General features: G+C 37.2%; 1 long non-coding RNA gene across 1 annotated transcript; it reads left to right on the top strand.

Moving 5' to 3' along the window:
* Positions 1–2,931: 2,931 nt before the first annotated feature.
* On the top strand, positions 2,932–21,254 carry LOC127843575 (uncharacterized). Its single transcript, XR_008032217.1, has 10 exons — positions 2,932–3,003; positions 6,368–6,429; positions 8,943–9,004; positions 11,517–11,578; positions 14,088–14,149; positions 15,827–15,877; positions 16,662–16,723; positions 18,399–18,449; positions 19,232–19,293; positions 20,969–21,254. It is a non-coding gene; the product is annotated as an uncharacterized LOC127843575 (long non-coding RNA).
* The last annotated feature ends 596 nt before the right edge of the window (positions 21,255–21,850 follow it).

Raw genomic sequence — 21,850 nt, 5'->3', positions numbered from 1 at the left:
TTTGTTTTTGGTATTTTGTTGCAGATATTGAACACAACATCTTTAAACTCTTAAGGGACATTTAAGCTTTAACGCCCTTAAAATCGCCTTCTTCGGACCGAAAACACCCGCATTGAAATGTGATCTAAAATGGCCAAATGGACAGATAATCCAGCCAAACTTAATATATTGGTGCATATAATAGAAGATAATAATATGCAAGAAAACACATTTTCATTCAGAACATATTTTTCCTTTAGGTTTACAATATACTAAATCTTTTTGGAGTGCAATGCTATACTCTTTAAACCTGAACATCTTTATAAGAAGACACAATTCTCTGTGGGGCACTTGTCATGACTTTATTTAGAATGTTTCTTTGTGCATTTGGTAGGGAAACATTGATGTTTACCGAAATTCCACATCATTTGCTTGAAGGTAAAGACTACATGAGACTTGACAGATGGCGGGAAACCCTCACCACTGGTACGAATCCGGTAAATTGATGGCTGTAAACAGTGACCGCTGATTCGCATCGAGTTCTTTTCTTGCAAAACGCATGACCCCCCTTTTTTAATGTCTAAATCATTGCGACTTGGAATGCTCTTTAAAGAAAAGGTATGTTATGGGGTCTCTATTCGCAAAAGTTTGACTTTATTTTTTGTGGAAGTTATTGCTTTTACATTGAAATTTGTGTAGGAAATCTTTTGGTATTGTAACCTAAACTAGCTTTAGGTAAAATGAAATATCATCTGCAAGTGCAAAATGACTGGGAAAGCTGATTTTTGGTCATTTCTTAACAAAAAGAGAAAAAAGTGCCTAAATGCATAAATTCAGATAATTTGACCTGGAATAGTTGTTTTTCAAGTTGACCCCCACCCTGATATAGCCAAATAGGTTAAATTGCTTTCCGACTTGAATTCAAAGGCATATTGTTGACCTTGTACGTTGTGTGCTACAGAAGTCAGAATTCAACCCAGACTCCGTGATCCAGTAACGCAAACAATAGCTAGTGCATAAAGCATGAACATTCAACAGAGCCCCATTTCACCACCGACATGGAATGGCGGACATTTTTTACAGTTTGGACAGTGCAGCAGACACTTATTGAGGCAGCCTTCATATTAGTACAATCATGAAACTAACAAGGTTTATTACTTTCATATTATTCATAAAAATACACTAAAAATACTTAAATGCATGTTTTTTTGCCATTTTATATCTATTTTTTATTGGGATTTTGACTTTTTCAGGTAGAGGAATGTCTGCAACTAAGCCGAGGGCCACTGGATAAGGGTTGTTGATGGTAAAAACAGGTAATAATACTAAATTATTATCATGTACGCAAGCAAATAAGCATATTTATGATGCTTAAGTGTGAAATACTGTCATAATCAGGTTTGTGGTCACTCAAACCCTTGCCGCCAGCAATTCCCCTGCAGTTTTGTATGGATGTTCTCCGCGTCCTGACACGTAAAGCTCGCGCTTTGTTGGCACAGAAGTTGCACTTAACAGTTTTATCCTTGTTCCTAAGCATGTATGCAGTGCATCTGAGTTGATATGCTACTTGTACCCTACAATTAGCTTGTGTTTGGTTTGTTTTCTCCAATATGCTTACAGTCATGGTCCGGCTTGAAAGGATGTTGCGTCCGACTTAAACATAGGATTGTTGTAGCAAGTGGTCCCTTCATCATTATACCTTAGAGGGATCTTTTTTGCCAAAATGTGGCCTTTCAACCAGTTTAGTTTTTTCATTTGTACATGCTTCCTCATTCCAGTGGATTTATGGGAAGTATTGACCTTATTTGCTTGTCTTTGCATACAAAGGTGACCTGGATCAATGATATGTGTTTGTGTTGAGAATTCTGCGGGAAGCTGTGTCCCCAGAAGAGGTACTAGAAACCTCTTTCAGGAAGCCTGCATTGATCTGAGCTGCCTTTCTGCCCCGTTACTCATAGAACTTCATTCTTTCTAAGCTTATAATGCTCTCCAACATATATGTATCTTTTTCATTTTAACTTTCCTTCTAGTTTAAACCCCCAAAATGAGCATTTTGTCTTTCGCTCAGTTATTAACGCCCATTTTGTTCCAGATTGCCACACCATAAAATAGTCAAAAGTACTTGTTTTGCGCCCAAAATATGAAATTTTGTATTCTCTTGAACCTCTGAATGACAGCTGGCAGAGCATATGACCATCTGCTGCAGTTTAAAAGCACCCATGGCATTATATGCTAGAATATACCATTTGCGACTGGTAAATAAATGGGCTCCGAGCAACAAGGCTTTTCAAGATTTCACACTTTTATAAGTGTGAAACAACAAGTTATAGGAAGCTTATTGATTTCTACACTTCAAAGTATCTTTGATCTCTCATTTTTGCTTATTTGTTGTTTGTCTTGGATGAAATTGGATATTTTTTGCTGTGAAATTGACATTTTTGGGGGTATTTAAAAAAAACACACACAAAAAAGACATTATCAAAATGCTTGGAGTGAAAATATCAACAAGTTCATTCTTTCCCCACCCCGCATAACCCCACGTGCCTGTCCATATGGTTTGTTTTGGTATTTTGTTGCAGATATTGAACACAACAGCTTTAATCCTAAAGGGACATTTAAGCTTTAACAGCCCTTAAATCGCCTTCTTCGGACCGAAAACACCCGCATGTGAAAATGTGATCTAAAATGGCCAATGGACAGATAATCCAGCCAAACTTATATTGGTGCAATATGAATAGGAAGATAATAATATGCAAGAAAACACATTTCATTCAGAACATATTTTTCCTTTAGGTTACAATATACTAAATCTTTTTGGAGTGCAATGCTATACTCTTTAAAAACCTGAACATCATTTATAAGAAGACACAATCTCTGTGTGGGCACTTGTCATGACTTTATTTTAGAATGTTTCTTTGTGCATGTGGTAGGGAAAACATGATGTTTAAAAGAAATTCACTCATTTGCTTGAAGGTTAAAGACTACATGAGACTTTGACAGATGGCGGGAAACCCTCATCCACTGGTACGAACCCGGTAAATTGATGGCTGTAAAACAGTGACCGCTGATTCGCATCGAGTTCTTTCTTGCAAAACGCATGACCCCCCCCTTTTTATTGTCTAAATCATTGCGACTGGAATGCTCTTAAGAAAAGGTATGGTTATGGGGGTCTCTATGCGCAAAAGTTTGACTTTATTTTTTGTTGAAGTTTATTGCTTTACATTGAATTGTGTAGGAAATCTTTTGGTATATTGTAACCTAAACTAGCTTTAGGTAAAATGAAATATCATCTGCAAGTGCAAATATGACTGGGAAAGCTGATTTTTGGTCATTTCTTAACAAAAGAGAAGAAATAAGTGCCTTAAATGCATGAATTCAGATAATTTGACCTGGAATAGTTGTTTTTCAAGTTGACCCCCACCCTGATATAGCCAAATAAGGGTTAAATTGCTTTCCGACTTGAATTCAAAGGCATATTGGTTGACCGTGTAGCGTTAGTGTGCTACATGAAGTCAGAATTCAACGCCAGGAACTCCGTGATCCAGTAACGCAACAATAGCTAGTGCATAAAGCATGAACATTCAAACAGAGCCCATTTCACCGACATGGAATGGCGGACATTTTTACAGTTTGGACAGTGCAGCAGACACTTAATTGAGGCAGTTGAGGCAGCCTTCATATTTAGTACAATCATGACATAACAAGGTTTATTACTTCATATTATTCATAAAATACACTAAAAATACTTAAATGCATGTTTTTTTGCCATTTTATATCTATTTTTTTTGGAATTTTGACTTTTTCAGGTAGAGGAATGTCTGCAACTAAGCCGAGGGCCACTGGATAAGGGTTGTTGATGGTAAACAGGTAATAATACTAAATTATTATCATGTACGCAAGCAAATAAGCATATTTATGATGCTTAAGGTGTGAAATACTGTCATAATCAGGTTTGTGGTCACTCAAACCCTTGCCGCCATGCACTCCCCGTGCAGTTTGTATGGATAGTTTCCGCGTCCTGACACTAAAGCTCGCGCTTTGTTGGCAGCAGAAGTTGGCACTTAACAGGTTTATCCTTGTTCCTAAGCATGTATGCAGTGCATCTGAGTTGATATGCTACTTGTAACCCTACACTTAGCTTGTGTTTGGTATTGTTTTCTCACAATATGCTTACAGTCATGGTCCCCGGCTTGAAAGGATGTGGCGTCCGACTTAAACATAGGATTGTGTAGCAAGTGTCCCCTTCATCATTTACCTTAGAGGGATCTTTTGCCAAATGTGGCACTTTCAGCAACCAGTTTAGTTTTTCATTTGGTACATGCTTCTCTCATTCAGTATTTATGGGAAGTATTGACCTTATTTGCTTGTCTTTGCATACAAAGGGTGACATGGATCAATGATATGTGTTGTGTTGAGAATTCTGCGGGAAGCTGTGTCCCCAGAAGATGTACGAGAAACCCTCTTTCAGGAAGCCTGCATTGATCTGAGCTGCCTTTCTGCCCCTGTTACTTCATAGAACTTCATTTCTAAAGCTTATAATGCTCTCCAACATAGATGTATCTTTTTCATTTTAACCTTTCCCTTCTAGTTTAAAAAAAATTAATAAACGCCAAAATGAGCATTTTTGTCTTTCGCTCAGTTATTAACGCCCATTTTGTCCAGATTGCCACCATAAAATAGTCAAAAGTACTTGTTTGTGCGCCCAAAATAGGAAATTTTTGTATTCTCTTGAACCTCTGAATGACAGCTGGCAGAGCATATTGACCATCTGCTGCAGTTTAAAAGCACCCATGGCATTATATGCCTAGAATATACCATTTGCGACTGGTAAATAAATGGGCTCCGAGCAACAAGGCGCTTTCAAGATTTCACACTTTTATAAGTGTGAAACAACAAGTTATAGAAGCTTATGATTTCTAACACTTCAAAGTATCTTTGATCTCTCATTTTGCTTATTTGTTGTTTGTCTTGGATGAAATTGGGATATTTTTGCTGTGAAATTGACATTTTGGGGGTATTTAAAAAAAAACACACACAAAAAGACATTATCAAAATTGCTTGGAGTGAAAATATCTAACAAGTTCATTCTTTCCCCACCCCCGCATAAGCACCCACGTGCCTGTCGATATGATTTGTTTTGGTATTTTGTTGCAGATATTGAACACAACAGCTTTAAAACTCTTAAAGGGACATTTAAGCTTTAACAGCCCTTAAATCGCCTTCTTCGGACCGAAAACACCCGCATGTGAAAATGTGATCTAAAATGGCCAAATGGACAGATAATCCAGCCAAACTTATATATTGGTGCAATATGAATAGGAAGATAATAATATGCAAGAAAAACACATTTCATTCAGAACATATTTTTCCTTTAGGTTACAATATACTAAATCTTTTTGGAGTGCAATGCTATACTCTTTAAAAACCTGAACATCATTTATAAGAAGACACAATTCTCTGTGTGGGCACTTGTCATGACTTTATTTTAGAATGTTTCTTTGTGCATGTGGTAGGGAAAACATTGATGTTTAACAGAAATTCACTCATTTGCTTGAAGGTTAAAGACTACATGAGACTTTGACAGATGGCGGGAAACCTCATCCACTGGTACGAACCCGGTAAATTGATGGCTGTAAAACAGTGGACCGCTGATTCGCATCGAGTTCTTTCTTGCAAAACGCATGACCCCCCCTTTTTTATTGTCTAAATCATTGCGACTTGGAATGCTCTTTAAGAAAAAGTATGGTGATGGGGGTCTCTATGCGCAAAGTTTGACTTTATTTTTGTTGAAGTTATTGCTTTTACATTGAATTTGTGTAGGAAATCTTTTGGTATATTGTAACCTAAACTAGCTTTAGGTAAAAATGAAATATCATCTGCAAGTGCAAAATATGACTGGGAAAGCTGATTTTTGGTCATTTCTTAACAAAAGAGAAGAAAATAAGTGCCTTAATGCATGAATTCAGATAATTTGACCTGGAATAGTTGTTTTTCAAGTTGACCCCCACCCTGATATAGCCAAATAAGGTTAAATTGCTTTCCGACTTGAATTCAAAGGCATATTGGTTGACCGTGTAGCGTTAGTGTGCTACATGAAGTCAGAATTCAACACCAGGAACTCCGTGATCCAGTAACGCAACAATAGCTAGTGCATAAAGCATGAACATTCAAACAGAGCCCCATTTCACCGACATGGAATGGCGGACATTTTTACAGTTTGGACAGTGCAGCAGACACTTAATTGAGGCAGCCCTTCATATTTAGTACAATCATGACATAACAAGGTTTATTACTTCATATTATTCATAAAAATACACTAAAAATACTTAAATGCATGTTTTTGTGCCATTTTATATCTATTTTTTATTGGGAATTTTGACTTTTTCAGGTAGAGGAATGTCTGCAACTAAGCCGAGGGCCACTGGATAAGGGTTGTTGATGGTAAAACAGGTAATAATACTAAATTATTATCATGTACGCAAGCAAATAAGCATATTTATGATGCTTAAGGTGTGAAATACTGTCATAATCAGGTTTGTGGTCACTCAAACCCTTGCCGCCATGCAACTCCCCGTGCAGTTTGTATGGATAGTTCCGCGTCCTGACACGTAAAGCTCGCGCTTTGTTGGCAGCAGAAGTTGGCACTTAACAGGTTTATCCTTGTTCCTAAGCATGTATGCAGTGCATCTGAGTTGATATGCTACTTGTAACCCTACAATTAGCTTGTGTTTGGTATTGTTTTCTCACAATATGCTTACAGTCATGGTCCCCGGCTTGAAAGGATGTGGCGTCCGACTTAAACATAGGCTTGTTGTAGCAAGTGTCCCTTCATCATTTACCTTAGAGGGATCTTTTTGCCAAAATGTGGCACTTTCAGCAACCAGTTTAGTTTTTCATTTGGTACAATGCTTCTCTCATTCAGTGATTTATGGGAAGTATTGACCTTATTTGCTTGTCTTTGCATACAAAGGGTGACATGGATCAATGATATGTGTTGTGTTGAGAATTCTCTGCGGGAAGCTGTGTCCCCAGAAGATGTACTAGAAACCTCTTTCAGGAAGCCTGCATTGACTGAGCTGCCTTTCTGCCCCTGTTACTTCATAGAACTTCATTTCTAAGCTTATAATGCTCTCCAACATATATGTATCTTTTCATTTTAACCTTTCCTTCTAGTTAAAACGCCCAAATGAGCATTTTTGTCTTTCGCTCAGTTATTAACGCCCATTTTGTCCAGATTGCCACCATAAAAATAGTCAAAAGTACTTGTTTTTGCGCCCAAAATATGAAATTTTGTATTCTCTTGAACCTCTGAATGACAGCTGGCAGAGCATAGTGACCATCTGCTGCAGTTAAAAGCACCCATGGCATTATATGCTAGAATATACCATTTGCGACTGGTAAATAAATGGGCTCCGAGCAACAAGGCGCTTTCAAGATTTCACACTTTTATAAGTGTGAAACAACAAGTTTATAGGAAGCTTATTGATTTCTACACTTCAAAGTATCTTTGATCTCTCATTTTTGCTTATTTGTTGTTTGTCTTGATGAAATTGTGGATATTTTTGCTGTGAAATTGGACATTTTGGGGGTATTTAAAAAAAAAACACACACAAAAAAGACATTAATCAAAATTGCTTGGAGTGAAAATATCTAACAAGTTCATTCTTTCCCCACCCCGCATAAGCCCCACGTGCCTGTCGATATGATTTGTTTTGTATTTTGTTGCAGATATTGAACACAACAGCTTTAACTCTTAAAGGGACATTTAAGCTTTAACAGCCCTTAAATCGCCTTCTTCGGACCGAAAACACCCGCATGTGAAAATGTGATCTAAAATGGCCAATGGACAGATAATCCAGCCAAACTTAATATATTGGTGCAATATGAATAGGAGATAATAATATGCAAGAAAAACACATTTCATTCAGAACATATTTTTCCTTTAGGTTACAATATACTAAATCTTTTTGGAGTGCAATGCTATACTCTTTAAAACCTGAACATCATTTATAAGAGACACAATTCTCTGTGTGGGCACTTGTCATGACTTTATTTTAGAATGTTTCTTTGTGCATGTGGTAGGGAAAACATTGATGTTTAACAGAAATTCACTCATTTGCTTGAAGGTTAAAGACTACATGAGACTTTGACAGATGGCGGGAAACCCTCATCCACTGGTACGAACCCGGTAAATTGATGGCTGTAAAAACAGTGACCGCTGATTCGCATCGAGTTCTTTCTTGCAAAACGCATGACCCCCCCCTTTTTTATTGTCTAAATCATTGCGACTTGGAATGCTCTTTAAGAAAAGGTATGGTTATGGGGGTCTCTATGCGCAAAAGTTTGACTTTATTTTTTGTTGAAGTTATTGCTTTTACATTGAATTTGTGTAGGAAATCTTTTGGTATATTGTAACCTAAACTAGCTTTAGGTAAAAATGAAATATCATCTGCAAGTGCAAAATATGACTGGGAAAGCTGATTTTTGGTCATTTCTTAACAAAGAGAAGAAAATAAGTGCCTTAAATGCATGAATTCAGATAATTTGACCTGGAATAGTTGTTTTTCAAGTTGACCCCCACCCTGATATAGCCAAATAAGGGTTAAATTGCTTTCCGACTTGAATTCAAAGCATATTGGTTGACCGTGTAGCGTTAGTGTGCTACATGAAGTCAGAATTCAACACCAGGAACTCCGTGATCCAGTAACGCAACAATAGCTAGTGCATAAAGCATGAACATTCAAACAGAGCCCCATTTCACCGACATGGAATGGCGGACATTTTTTACAGTTTGGACAGTGCAGCAGACACTTAATTGAGGCAAGCCTTCATATTTAGTACAATCATGAACATAACAAGGTTTATTACTTCATATTATTCATAAAAATACACTAAAAATACTTAAATGCATGTTTTTTTGCCATTTTATATCTATTTTTTATTGGGAATTTTGACTTTTTCAGGTAGAGGAATGTCTGCAACTAAGCCGAGGGCCACTGGATAAGGGTTGTTGATGGTAAAACAGGTAATAATACTAAATTATTATCATGTACGCAAGCAAATAAGCATATTTATGATGCTTAAGGTGTGAAATACTGTCATAATCAGGTTTGTGGTCACTCAAACCCTTGCCGCCATGCAACTCCCCGTGCAGTTTGTATGGATAGTTCCGCGTCCTGACACGTAAAGCTCGCGCTTTGTTGGCAGCAGAAGTTGGCACTTAACAGGTTTATCCTTGTTCCTAAGCATGTATGCAGTGCATCTGAGTTGATATGCTACTTGTAACCCTACAATTAGCTTGTGTTTGGTATTGTTTTCTCACAATATGCTTACAGTCATGGTCCCGGCTTGAAAGGATGTGGCGTCCGACTTAAACATAGGCTTGTTGTAGCAAGTGTCCCCTTCATCATTTACCTTAGAGGGATCTTTTTGCCAAAATGTGGCACTTTCAGCAACCAGTTTAGTTTTTCATTTGGTACATGCTTCTCTCATTCAGTGATTTATGGGAAGTATTGACCTTATTTGCTTGTCTTTGCATACAAAGGTGACATGGATCAATGATATGTGTTGTGTTGAGAATTCTGCGGGAAGCTGTGTCCCCAGAAGATGTACTAGAAACCTCTTTCAGGAAGCCCTGCAATTGATCTGAGCTGCCTTTCTGCCCCTGTTACTTCATAGAACTTCATTTCTAAGCTTATAATGCTCTCAACATATATGTATCTTTTTCATTTTAAACCTTTCCTTCTAGTTTAAACGCCCAAAATGAGCATTTTTGTCTTTCGCTCAGTTATTAACGCCCATTTGGTCCAGATTGCCACCATAAAAATAGTCAAAAGTACTTGTTTTGCGCCCAAATATGAAATTTTGTATTCTCTTGAACCTCTGAATGACAGCTGGCAGAGCATATTGACCATCTGCTGCAGTTTAAAAAGCACCCATGGCATTATATGCTAGAATATACCATTTGCGACTGGTAAATAAATGGGCTCCGAGCAACAAGGCGCTTTCAAGATTTCACACTTTTATAAGTGTGAAACAACAAGTTATAGGAAGCTTATTGATTTCTACACTTCAAAGTATCTTTGATCTCTCATTTTTGCTTATTTGTTGTTTGTCTTGGATGAAATTGGATATTTTTGCTGTGAAATTGACATTTTTGGGGGTATTTAAAAAAAAACACACACAAAAAAGACATTATCAAAATTGCTTGGAGTGAAAATATCTAACAAGTTCATTCTTTCCCCACCCCGCATAAGCCCCACGTGCCTGTCGATATGATTTGTTTTGGTATTTTGTTGCAGATATTGAACACAACAGCTTTAACTCTTAAAGGGACATTTAAGCTTTAACAGCCCTTAAATCGCCTTCTTCGGACCGAAAACACCCGCATGTGAAAATGTGATCTAAAATGGCCAAATGGACAGATAATCCAGCCAAACTTAATATATTGGTGCAATATGAATAGGAAGATAATAATATGCAAGAAAAACACATTTCATTCAGAACATATTTTTCCTTTAGGTTACAATATACTAAATCTTTTTGGAGTGCAATGCTATACTCTTTAAAAACCTGAACATCATTTATAAGAAGACACAATTCTCTGTGTGGGCACTTGTCATGACTTTATTTTAGAATGTTTCTTTGTGCATGTGGTAGGGAAAACATTGATGTTTAACAGAAATTCACTCATTTGCTTGAAGGTTAAAGACTACATGAGACTTTGACAGATGGCGGGAAACCCTCATCCACTGGTACGAACCCGGTAAATTGATGGCTGTAAAACAGTGACCGCTGATTCGCATCGAGTTCTTTCTTGCAAAACGCATGACCCCCCTTTTTTATTGTCTAAATCATTGCGACTTGGAATGCTCTTTAAGAAAAGGTATGGTTATGGGGGTCTCTATGCGCAAAAGTTTGACTTTATTTTTTGTTGAAGTTATTGCTTTTACATTGAATTTGTGTAGGAAATCTTTTGGTATATTGTAACCTAAACTAGCTTTAGGTAAAAATGAAATATCATCTGCAAGTGCAAAATATGACTGGGAAAGCTGATTTTTGGTCATTTCTTAACAAAAGAGAAGAAAATAAGTGCCTTAAATGCATGAATTCAGATAATTTGACCTGGAATAGTTGTTTTTCAAGTTGACCCCCCACCCTGATATAGCCAAATAAGGGTTAAATTGCTTTCCGACTTGAATTCAAAGGCATATTGGTTGACCGTGTAGCGTTAGTGTGCTACATGAAGTCAGAATTCAACACCAGGAACTCCGTGATCCAGTAACGCAACAATAGCTAGTGCATAAAGCATGAACATTCAAACAGAGCCCCATTTCACCGACATGGAATGGCGGACATTTTTACAGTTTGGACAGTGCAGCAGACACTTAATTGAGGCAGCCTTCATATTTAGTACAATCATGAACATAACAAGGTTTATTACTTCATATTATTCATAAAAATACACTAAAAATACTTAAATGCATGTTTTTTGCCATTTTATATCTATTTTTTATTGGGAATTTTGACTTTTTCAGGTAGAGGAATGTCTGCAACTAAGCCGAGGGCCACTGGATAAGGGTTGTTGATGGTAAAACAGGTAATAATACTAAATTATTATCATGTACGCAAGCAAATAAGCATATTTATGATGCTTAAGGTGTGAAATACTGTCATAATCAGGTTTGTGGTCACTCAAACCCTTGCCGCCATGCAACTCCCCGTGCAGTTTGTATGGATAGTTCCGCGTCCTGACACGTAAAGCTCGCGCTTTGTTGGCAGCAGAAGTTGGCACTTAACAGGTTTATCCTTGTTCCTAAGCATGTATGCAGTGCATCTGAGTTGATATGCTACTTGTAACCCTACAATTAGCTTGTGTTTGGTATTGTTTTCTCACAATATGCTTACAGTCATGGTCCCGGCTTGAAAGGATGTGGCGTCCGACTTAAACATAGGCTTGTTGTAGCAAGTGTCCCCTTCATCATTTACCTTAGAGGGATCTTTTTGCCAAAATGTGGCACTTTCAGCAACCAGTTTAGTTTTTCATTTGGTACATGCTTCTCTCATTCAGTGATTTATGGGAAGTATTGACCTTATTTGCTTGTCTTTGCATACAAAGGTGACATGGATCAATGATATGTGTTGTGTTGAGAATTCTGCGGGAAGCTGTGTCCCCAGAAGATGTACTAGAAACCTCTTTCAGGAAGCCTGCATTGATCTGAGCTGCCTTTCTGCCCCTGTTACTTCATAGAACTTCATTTCTAAGCTTATAATGCTCTCCAACATATATGTATCTTTTTCATTTTAACCTTTCCTTCTAGTTTAAACGCCCAAAATGAGCATTTTTGTCTTTCGCTCAGTTATTAACGCCCATTTTGTCCAGATTGCCACCATAAAAATAGTCAAAAGTACTTGTTTTGCGCCCAAAATATGAAATTTTGTATTCTCTTGAACCTCTGAATGACAGCTGGCAGAGCATATTGACCATCTGCTGCAGTTTAAAAGCACCCATGGCATTATATGCTAGAATATACCATTTGCGACTGGTAAATAAATGGGCTCCGAGCAACAAGGCGCTTTCAAGATTTCACACTTTTATAAGTGTGAAACAACAAGTTATAGGAAGCTTATTGATTTCTACACTTCAAAGTATCTTTGATCTCTCATTTTTGCTTATTTGTTGTTTGTCTTGGATGAAATTGGATATTTTTGCTGTGAAATTGACATTTTTGGGGGTATTTAAAAAAAAACACACACAAAAAAGACATTATCAAAATTGCTTGGAGTGAAAATATCTAACAAGTTCATTCTTTCCCCACCCCGCATAAGCCCCACGTGCCTGTCGATATGATTTGTTTTGGTATTTTGTTGCAGATATTGAACACAACAGCTTTAACTCTTAAAGGGACATTTAAGCTTTAACAGCCCTTAAATCGCCTTCTTCGGACCGAAAACACCCGCATGTGAAAATGTGATCTAAAATGGCCAAATGGACAGATAATCCAGCCAAACTTAATATATTGGTGCAATATGAATAGGAAGATAATAATATGCAAGAAAAACACATTTCATTCAGAACATATTTTTCCTTTAGGTTACAATATACTAAATCTTTTTGGAGTGCAATGCTATACTCTTTAAAAACCTGAACATCATTTATAAGAAGACACAATTCTCTGTGTGGGCACTTGTCATGACTTTATTTTAGAATGTTTCTTTGTGCATGTGGTAGGGAAAACATTGATGTTTAACAGAAATTCACTCATTTGCTTGAAGGTTAAAGACTACATGAGACTTTGACAGATGGCGGGAAACCCTCATCCACTGGTACGAACCCGGTAAATTGATGGCTGTAAAACAGTGACCGCTGATTCGCATCGAGTTCTTTCTTGCAAAACGCATGACCCCCCTTTTTTATTGTCTAAATCATTGCGACTTGGAATGCTCTTTAAGAAAAGGTATGGTTATGGGGGTCTCTATGCGCAAAAGTTTGACTTTATTTTTTGTTGAAGTTATTGCTTTTACATTGAATTTGTGTAGGAAATCTTTTGGTATATTGTAACCTAAACTAGCTTTAGGTAAAAATGAAATATCATCTGCAAGTGCAAAATATGACTGGGAAAGCTGATTTTTGGTCATTTCTTAACAAAAGAGAAGAAAATAAGTGCCTTAAATGCATGAATTCAGATAATTTGACCTGGAATAGTTGTTTTTCAAGTTGACCCCCACCCTGATATAGCCAAATAAGGGTTAAATTGCTTTCCGACTTGAATTCAAAGGCATATTGGTTGACCGTGTAGCGTTAGTGTGCTACATGAAGTCAGAATTCAACACCAGGAACTCCGTGATCCAGTAACGCAACAATAGCTAGTGCATAAAGCATGAACATTCAAACAGAGCCCCATTTCACCGACATGGAATGGCGGACATTTTTACAGTTTGGACAGTGCAGCAGACACTTAATTGAGGCAGCCTTCATATTTAGTACAATCATGAACATAACAAGGTTTATTACTTCATATTATTCATAAAAATACACTAAAAATACTTAAATGCATGTTTTTTGCCATTTTATATCTATTTTTTATTGGGAATTTTGACTTTTTCAGGTAGAGGAATGTCTGCAACTAAGCCGAGGGCCACTGGATAAGGGTTGTTGATGGTAAAACAGGTAATAATACTAAATTATTATCATGTACGCAAGCAAATAAGCATATTTATGATGCTTAAGGTGTGAAATACTGTCATAATCAGGTTTGTGGTCACTCAAACCCTTGCCGCCATGCAACTCCCCGTGCAGTTTGTATGGATAGTTCCGCGTCCTGACACGTAAAGCTCGCGCTTTGTTGGCAGCAGAAGTTGGCACTTAACAGGTTTATCCTTGTTCCTAAGCATGTATGCAGTGCATCTGAGTTGATATGCTACTTGTAACCCTACAATTAGCTTGTGTTTGGTATTGTTTTCTCACAATATGCTTACAGTCATGGTCCCCGGCTTGAAAGGATGTGGCGTCCGACTTAAACATAGGCTTGTTGTAGCAAGTGTCCCCTTCATCATTTACCTTAGAGGGATCTTTTTGCCAAAATGTGGCACTTTCAGCAACCAGTTTAGTTTTTCATTTGGTACATGCTTCTCTCATTCAGTGATTTATGGGAAGTATTGACCTTATTTGCTTGTCTTTGCATACAAAGGTGACATGGATCAATGATATGTGTTGTGTTGAGAATTCTGCGGGAAGCTGTGTCCCCAGAAGATGTACTAGAAACCTCTTTCAGGAAGCCTGCATTGATCTGAGCTGCCTTTCTGCCCCTGTTACTTCATAGAACTTCATTTCTAAGCTTATAATGCTCTCCAACATATATGTATCTTTTTCATTTTAACCTTTCCTTCTAGTTTAAACGCCCAAAATGAGCATTTTTGTCTTTCGCTCAGTTATTAACGCCCATTTTGTCCAGATTGCCACCATAAAAATAGTCAAAAGTACTTGTTTTGCGCCCAAAATATGAAATTTTGTATTCTCTTGAACCTCTGAATGACAGCTGGCAGAGCATATTGACCATCTGCTGCAGTTTAAAAGCACCCATGGCATTATATGCTAGAATATACCATTTGCGACTGGTAAATAAATGGGCTCCGAGCAACAAGGCGCTTTCAAGATTTCACACTTTTATAAGTGTGAAACAACAAGTTATAGGAAGCTTATTGATTTCTACACTTCAAAGTATCTTTGATCTCTCATTTTTGCTTATTTGTTGTTTGTCTTGGATGAAATTGGATATTTTTGCTGTGAAATTGACATTTTTGGGGGTATTTAAAAAAAAACACACACAAAAAAGACATTATCAAAATTGCTTGGAGTGAAAATATCTAACAAGTTCATTCTTTCCCCACCCCGCATAAGCCCCACGTGCCTGTCGATATGATTTGTTTTGGTATTTTGTTGCAGATATTGAACACAACAGCTTTAACTCTTAAAGGGACATTTAAGCTTTAACAGCCCTTAAATCGCCTTCTTCGGACCGAAAACACCCGCATGTGAAAATGTGATCTAAAATGGCCAAATGGACAGATAATCCAGCCAAACTTAATATATTGGTGCAATATGAATAGGAAGATAATAATATGCAAGAAAAACACATTTCATTCAGAACATATTTTTCCTTTAGGTTACAATATACTAAATCTTTTTGGAGTGCAATGCTATACTCTTTAAAAACCTGAACATCATTTATAAGAAGACACAATTCTCTGTGTGGGCACTTGTCATGACTTTATTTTAGAATGTTTCTTTGTGCATGTGGTAGGGAAAACATTGATGTTTAACAGAAATTCACTCATTTGCTTGAAGGTTAAAGACTACATGAGACTTTGACAGATGGCGGGAAACCCTCATCCACTGGTACGAACCCGGTAAATTGATGGCTGTAAAACAGTGACCGCTGATTCGCATCGAGTTCTTTCTTGCAAAACGCATGACCCCCCCTTTTTTATTGTCTAAATCATTGCGACTTGGAATGCTCTTTAAGAAAAGGTATGGTTATGGGGGTCTCTATGCGCAAAAGTTTGACTTTATTTTTTGTTGAAGTTATTGCTTTTACATTGAATTTGTGTAGGAAATCTTTTGGTATATTGTAACCTAAACTAGCTTTAGGTAAAAATGAAATATCATCTGCAAGTGCAAAATATGACTGGGAAAGCTGATTTTTGGTCATTTCTTAACAAAAGAGAAGAAAATAAGTGCCTTAAATGCATGAATTCAGATAATTTGACCTGGAATAGTTGTTTTTCAAGTTGACCCCCCACCCTGATATAGCCAAATAAGGGTTAAATTGCTTTCCGACTTGAATTCAAAGGCATATTGGTTGACCGTGTAGCGTTAGTGTGCTACATGAAGTCAGAATTCAACACCAGGAACTCCGTGATCCAGTAACGCAACAATAGCTAGTGCATAAAGCATGAACATTCAAACAGAGCCCCATTTCACCGACATGGAATGGCGGACATTTTTACAGTTTGGACAGTGCAGCAGACACTTAATTGAGGCAGCCTTCATATTTAGTACAATCATGAACATAACAAGGTTTATTACTTCATATTATTCATAAAAATACACTAAAAATACTTAAATGCATGTTTTTTGCCATTTTATATCTATTTTTTATTGGGAATTTTGACTTTTTCAGGTAGAGGAATGTCTGCAACTAAGCCGAGGGCCACTGGATAAGGGTTGTTGATGGTAAAACAGGTAATAATACTAAATTATTATCATGTACGCAAGCAAATAAGCATATTTATGATGCTTAAGGTGTGAAATACTGTCATAATCAGGTTTGTGGTCACTCAAACCCTTGCCGCCATGCAACTCCCCGTGCAGTTTGTATGGATAGTTCCGCGTCCTGACACGTAAAGCTCGCGCTTTGTTGGCAGCAGAAGTTGGCACTTAACAGGTTTATCCTTGTTCCTAAGCATGTATGCAGTGCATCTGAGTTGATATGCTACTTGTAACCCTACAATTAGCTTGTGTTTGGTATTGTTTTCTCACAATATGCTTACAGTCATGGTCCCGGCTTGAAAGGATGTGGCGTCCGACTTAAACATAGGCTTGTTGTAGCAAGTGTCCCCTTCATCATTTACCTTAGAGGGATCTTTTTGCCAAAATGTGGCACTTTCAGCAACCAGTTTAGTTTTTCATTTGGTACATGCTTCTCTCATTCAGTGATTTATGGGAAGTATTGACCTTATTTGCTTGTCTTTGCATACAAAGGTGACATGGATCAATGATATGTGTTGTGTTGAGAATTCTGCGGGAAGCTGTGTCCCCAGAAGATGTACTAGAAACCTCTTTCAGGAAGCCTGCATTGATCTGAGCTGCCTTTCTGCCCCTGTTACTTCATAGAACTTCATTTCTAAGCTTATAATGCTCTCCAACATATATGTATCTTTTTCATTTTAACCTTTCCTTCTAGTTTAAACGCCCAAAATGAGCATTTTTGTCTTTCGCTCAGTTATTAACGCCCATTTTGTCCAGATTGCCACCATAAAAATAGTCAAAAGTACTTGTTTTGCGCCCAAAATATGAAATTTTGTATTCTCTTGAACCTCTGAATGACAGCTGGCAGAGCATATTGACCATCTGCTGCAGTTTAAAAGCACCCATGGCATTATATGCTAGAATATACCATTTGCGACTGGTAAATAAATGGGCTCCGAGCAACAAGGCGCTTTCAAGATTTCACACTTTTATAAGTGTGAAACAACAAGTTATAGGAAGCTTATTGATTTCTACACTTCAAAGTATCTTTGATCTCTCATTTTTGCTTATTTGTTGTTTGTCTTGGATGAAATTGGATATTTTTGCTGTGAAATTGACATTTTTGGGGGTATTTAAAAAAAACACACACAAAAAAGACATTATCAAAATTGCTTGGAGTGAAAATATCTAACAAGTTCATTCTTTCCCCACCCCGCATAAGCCCCACGTGCCTGTCGATATGATTTGTTTTGGTATTTTGTTGCAGATATTGAACACAACAGCTTTAACTCTTAAAGGGACATTTAAGCTTTAACAGCCCTTAAATCGCCTTCTTCGGACCGAAAACACCCGCATGTGAAAATGTGATCTAAAATGGCCAAATGGACAGATAATCCAGCCAAACTTAATATATTGGTGCAATATGAATAGGAAGATAATAATATGCAAGAAAAACACATTTCATTCAGAACATATTTTTCCTTTAGGTTACAATATACTAAATCTTTTTGGAGTGCAATGCTATACTCTTTAAAAACCTGAACATCATTTATAAGAAGACACAATTCTCTGTGTGGGCACTTGTCATGACTTTATTTTAGAATGTTTCTTTGTGCATGTGGTAGGGAAAACATTGATGTTTAACAGAAATTCACTCATTTGCTTGAAGGTTAAAGACTACATGAGACTTTGACAGATGGCGGGAAACCCTCATCCACTGGTACGAACCCGGTAAATTGATGGCTGTAAAACAGTGACCGCTGATTCGCATCGAGTTCTTTCTTGCAAAACGCATGACCCCCCTTTTTTATTGTCTAAATCATTGCGACTTGGAATGCTCTTTAAGAAAAGGTATGGTTATGGGGGTCTCTATGCGCAAAAGTTTGACTTTATTTTTTGTTGAAGTTATTGCTTTTACATTGAATTTGTGTAGGAAATCTTTTGGTATATTGTAACCTAAACTAGCTTTAGGTAAAAATGAAATATCATCTGCAAGTGCAAAATATGACTGGGAAAGCTGATTTTTGGTCATTTCTTAACAAAAGAGAAGAAAATAAGTGCCTTAAATGCATGAATTCAGATAATTTGACCTGGAATAGTTGTTTTTCAAGTTGACCCCCACCCTGATATAGCCAAATAAGGGTTAAATTGCTTTCCGACTTGAATTCAAAGGCATATTGGTTGACCGTGTAGCGTTAGTGTGCTACATGAAGTCAGAATTCAACACCAGGAACTCCGTGATCCAGTAACGCAACAATAGCTAGTGCATAAAGCATGAACATTCAAACAGAGCCCCATTTCACCGACATGGAATGGCGGACATTTTTACAGTTTGGACAGTGCAGCAGACACTTAATTGAGGCAGCCTTCATATTTAGTACAATCATGAACATAACAAGGTTTATTACTTCATATTATTCATAAAAATACACTAAAAATACTTAAATGCATGTTTTTTGCCATTTTATATCTATTTTTTATTGGGAATTTTGACTTTTTCAGGTAGAGGAATGTCTGCAACTAAGCCGAGGGCCACTGGATAAGGGTTGTTGATGGTAAAACAGGTAATAATACTAAATTATTATCATGTACGCAAGCAAATAAGCATATTTATGATGCTTAAGGTGTGAAATACTGTCATAATCAGGTTTGTGGTCACTCAAACCCTTGCCGCCATGCAACTCCCCGTGCAGTTTGTATGGATAGTTCCGCGTCCTGACACGTAAAGCTCGCGCTTTGTTGGCAGCAGAAGTTGGCACTTAACAGGTTTATCCTTGTTCCTAAGCATGTATGCAGTGCATCTGAGTTGATATGCTACTTGTAACCCTACAATTAGCTTGTGTTTGGTATTGTTTTCTCACAATATGCTTACAGTCATGGTCCCGGCTTGAAAGGATGTGGCGTCCGACTTAAACATAGGCTTGTTGTAGCAAGTGTCCCCTTCATCATTTACCTTAGAGGGATCTTTTTGCCAAAATGTGGCACTTTCAGCAACCAGTTTAGTTTTTCATTTGGTACATGCTTCTCTCATTCAGTGATTTATGGGAAGTATTGACCTTATTTGCTTGTCTTTGCATACAAAGGTGACATGGATCAATGATATGTGTTGTGTTGAGAATTCTGCGGGAAGCTGTGTCCCCAGAAGATGTACTAGAAACCTCTTTCAGGAAGCCTGCATTGATCTGAGCTGCCTTTCTGCCCCTGTTACTTCATAGAACTTCATTTCTAAGCTTATAATGCTCTCCAACATATATGTATCTTTTTCATTTTAACCTTTCCTTCTAGTTTAAACGCCCAAAATGAGCATTTTTGTCTTTCGCTCAGTTATTAACGCCCATTTTGTCCAGATTGCCACCATAAAAATAGTCAAAAGTACTTGTTTTGCGCCCAAAATATGAAATTTTGTATTCTCTTGAACCTCTGAATGACAGCTGGCAGAGCATATTGACCATCTGCTGCAGTTTAAAAGCACCCATGGCATTATATGCTAGAATATACCATTTGCGACTGGTAAATAAATGGGCTCCGAGCAACAAGGCGCTTTCAAGATTTCACACTTTTATAAGTGTGAAACAACAAGTTATAGGAAGCTTATTGATTTCTACACTTCAAAGTATCTTTGATCTCTCATTTTTGCTTATTTGTTGTTTGTCTTGGATGAAATTGGATATTTTTGCTGTGAAATTGACATTTTTGGGGGTATTTAAAAAAAACACACACAAAAAAGACATTATCAAAATTGCTTGGAGTGAAAATATCTAACAAGTTCATTCTTTCCCCACCCCGCATAAGCCCCACGTGCCTGTCGATATGATTTGTTTTGGTATTTTGTTGCAGATATTGAACACAACAGCTTTAACTCTTAAAGGGACATTTAAGCTTTAACAGCCCTTAAATCGCCTTCTTCGGACCGAAAACACCCGCATGTGAAAATGTGATCTAAAATGGCCAAATGGACAGATAATCCAGCCAAACTTAATATATTGGTGCAATATGAATAGGAAGATAATAATATGCAAGAAAAACACATTTCATTCAGAACATATTTTTCCTTTAGGTTACAATATACTAAATCTTTTTGGAGTGCAATGCTATACTCTTTAAAAACCTGAACATCATTTATAAGAAGACACAATTCTCTGTGTGGGCACTTGTCATGACTTTATTTTAGAATGTTTCTTTGTGCATGTGGTAGGGAAAACATTGATGTTTAACAGAAATTCACTCATTTGCTTGAAGGTTAAAGACTACATGAGACTTTGACAGATGGCGGGAAACCCTCATCCACTGGTACGAACCCGGTAAATTGATGGCTGTAAAACAGTGACCGCTGATTCGCATCGAGTTCTTTCTTGCAAAACGCATGACCCCCCTTTTTTATTGTCTAAATCATTGCGACTTGGAATGCTCTTTAAGAAAAGGTATGGTTATGGGGGTCTCTATGCGCAAAAGTTTGACTTTATTTTTTGTTGAAGTTATTGCTTTTACATTGAATTTGTGTAGGAAATCTTTTGGTATATTGTAACCTTCAGATTGGGGCTATTTCCTGGTTTGGGTAAAACCTATATCAACCATTAGTACACCCTACAGTATCAGCAATATAAAACGGCTCCAAATTATTTAAAACGGCCAGTTCCAGGAGACATGGGGATGCAACGGCCACAACGTTTTAAATCGAATTTATCTCTTTATTTTTATGTAAAAACATAAATATTACGGCATTTTTTTTATTTCAGTGTATTCTTTATCAATTATCAAACCAAATGATAATGTCAATAAAAGTTAAAAACATGCATAAATGGGGCTTATACCTTTGCATACCAGATCAAGCTTCAGAAAAATAACAATGATATTTTTACAATAATTAAACCAAATCAAGAACATGAACAAGAGATATGTTTGACCTTTGGTTGTATTAACACTTTTCTCTGCAAAACGGTAAATGAGAAGAAATGAGTAAGGGTCTGGAAATGAAGTACAAGTAAAGCAACACTAGAACATTTCAAAGAGTAACTTGCGAGAGAATACCTTGTTATCGTTGACGTTTTAATTAGTTTCCCAGCCGTTATTCTGTTTCCAAATTTAAGAGCATCATGAAGTTAGATTGGTAAAGTCTTTACC

The sequence above is a fragment of the Dreissena polymorpha genome, chromosome 9 (assembly GCF_020536995.1).
Source record: "Dreissena polymorpha isolate Duluth1 chromosome 9, UMN_Dpol_1.0, whole genome shotgun sequence".
Lineage (NCBI taxonomy): Eukaryota > Metazoa > Mollusca > Bivalvia > Myida > Dreissenidae > Dreissena > Dreissena polymorpha.
The sequence above is the reverse complement of the archived record's forward strand: the minus strand, read 5'-3'. Positions and strand labels throughout refer to the sequence as shown.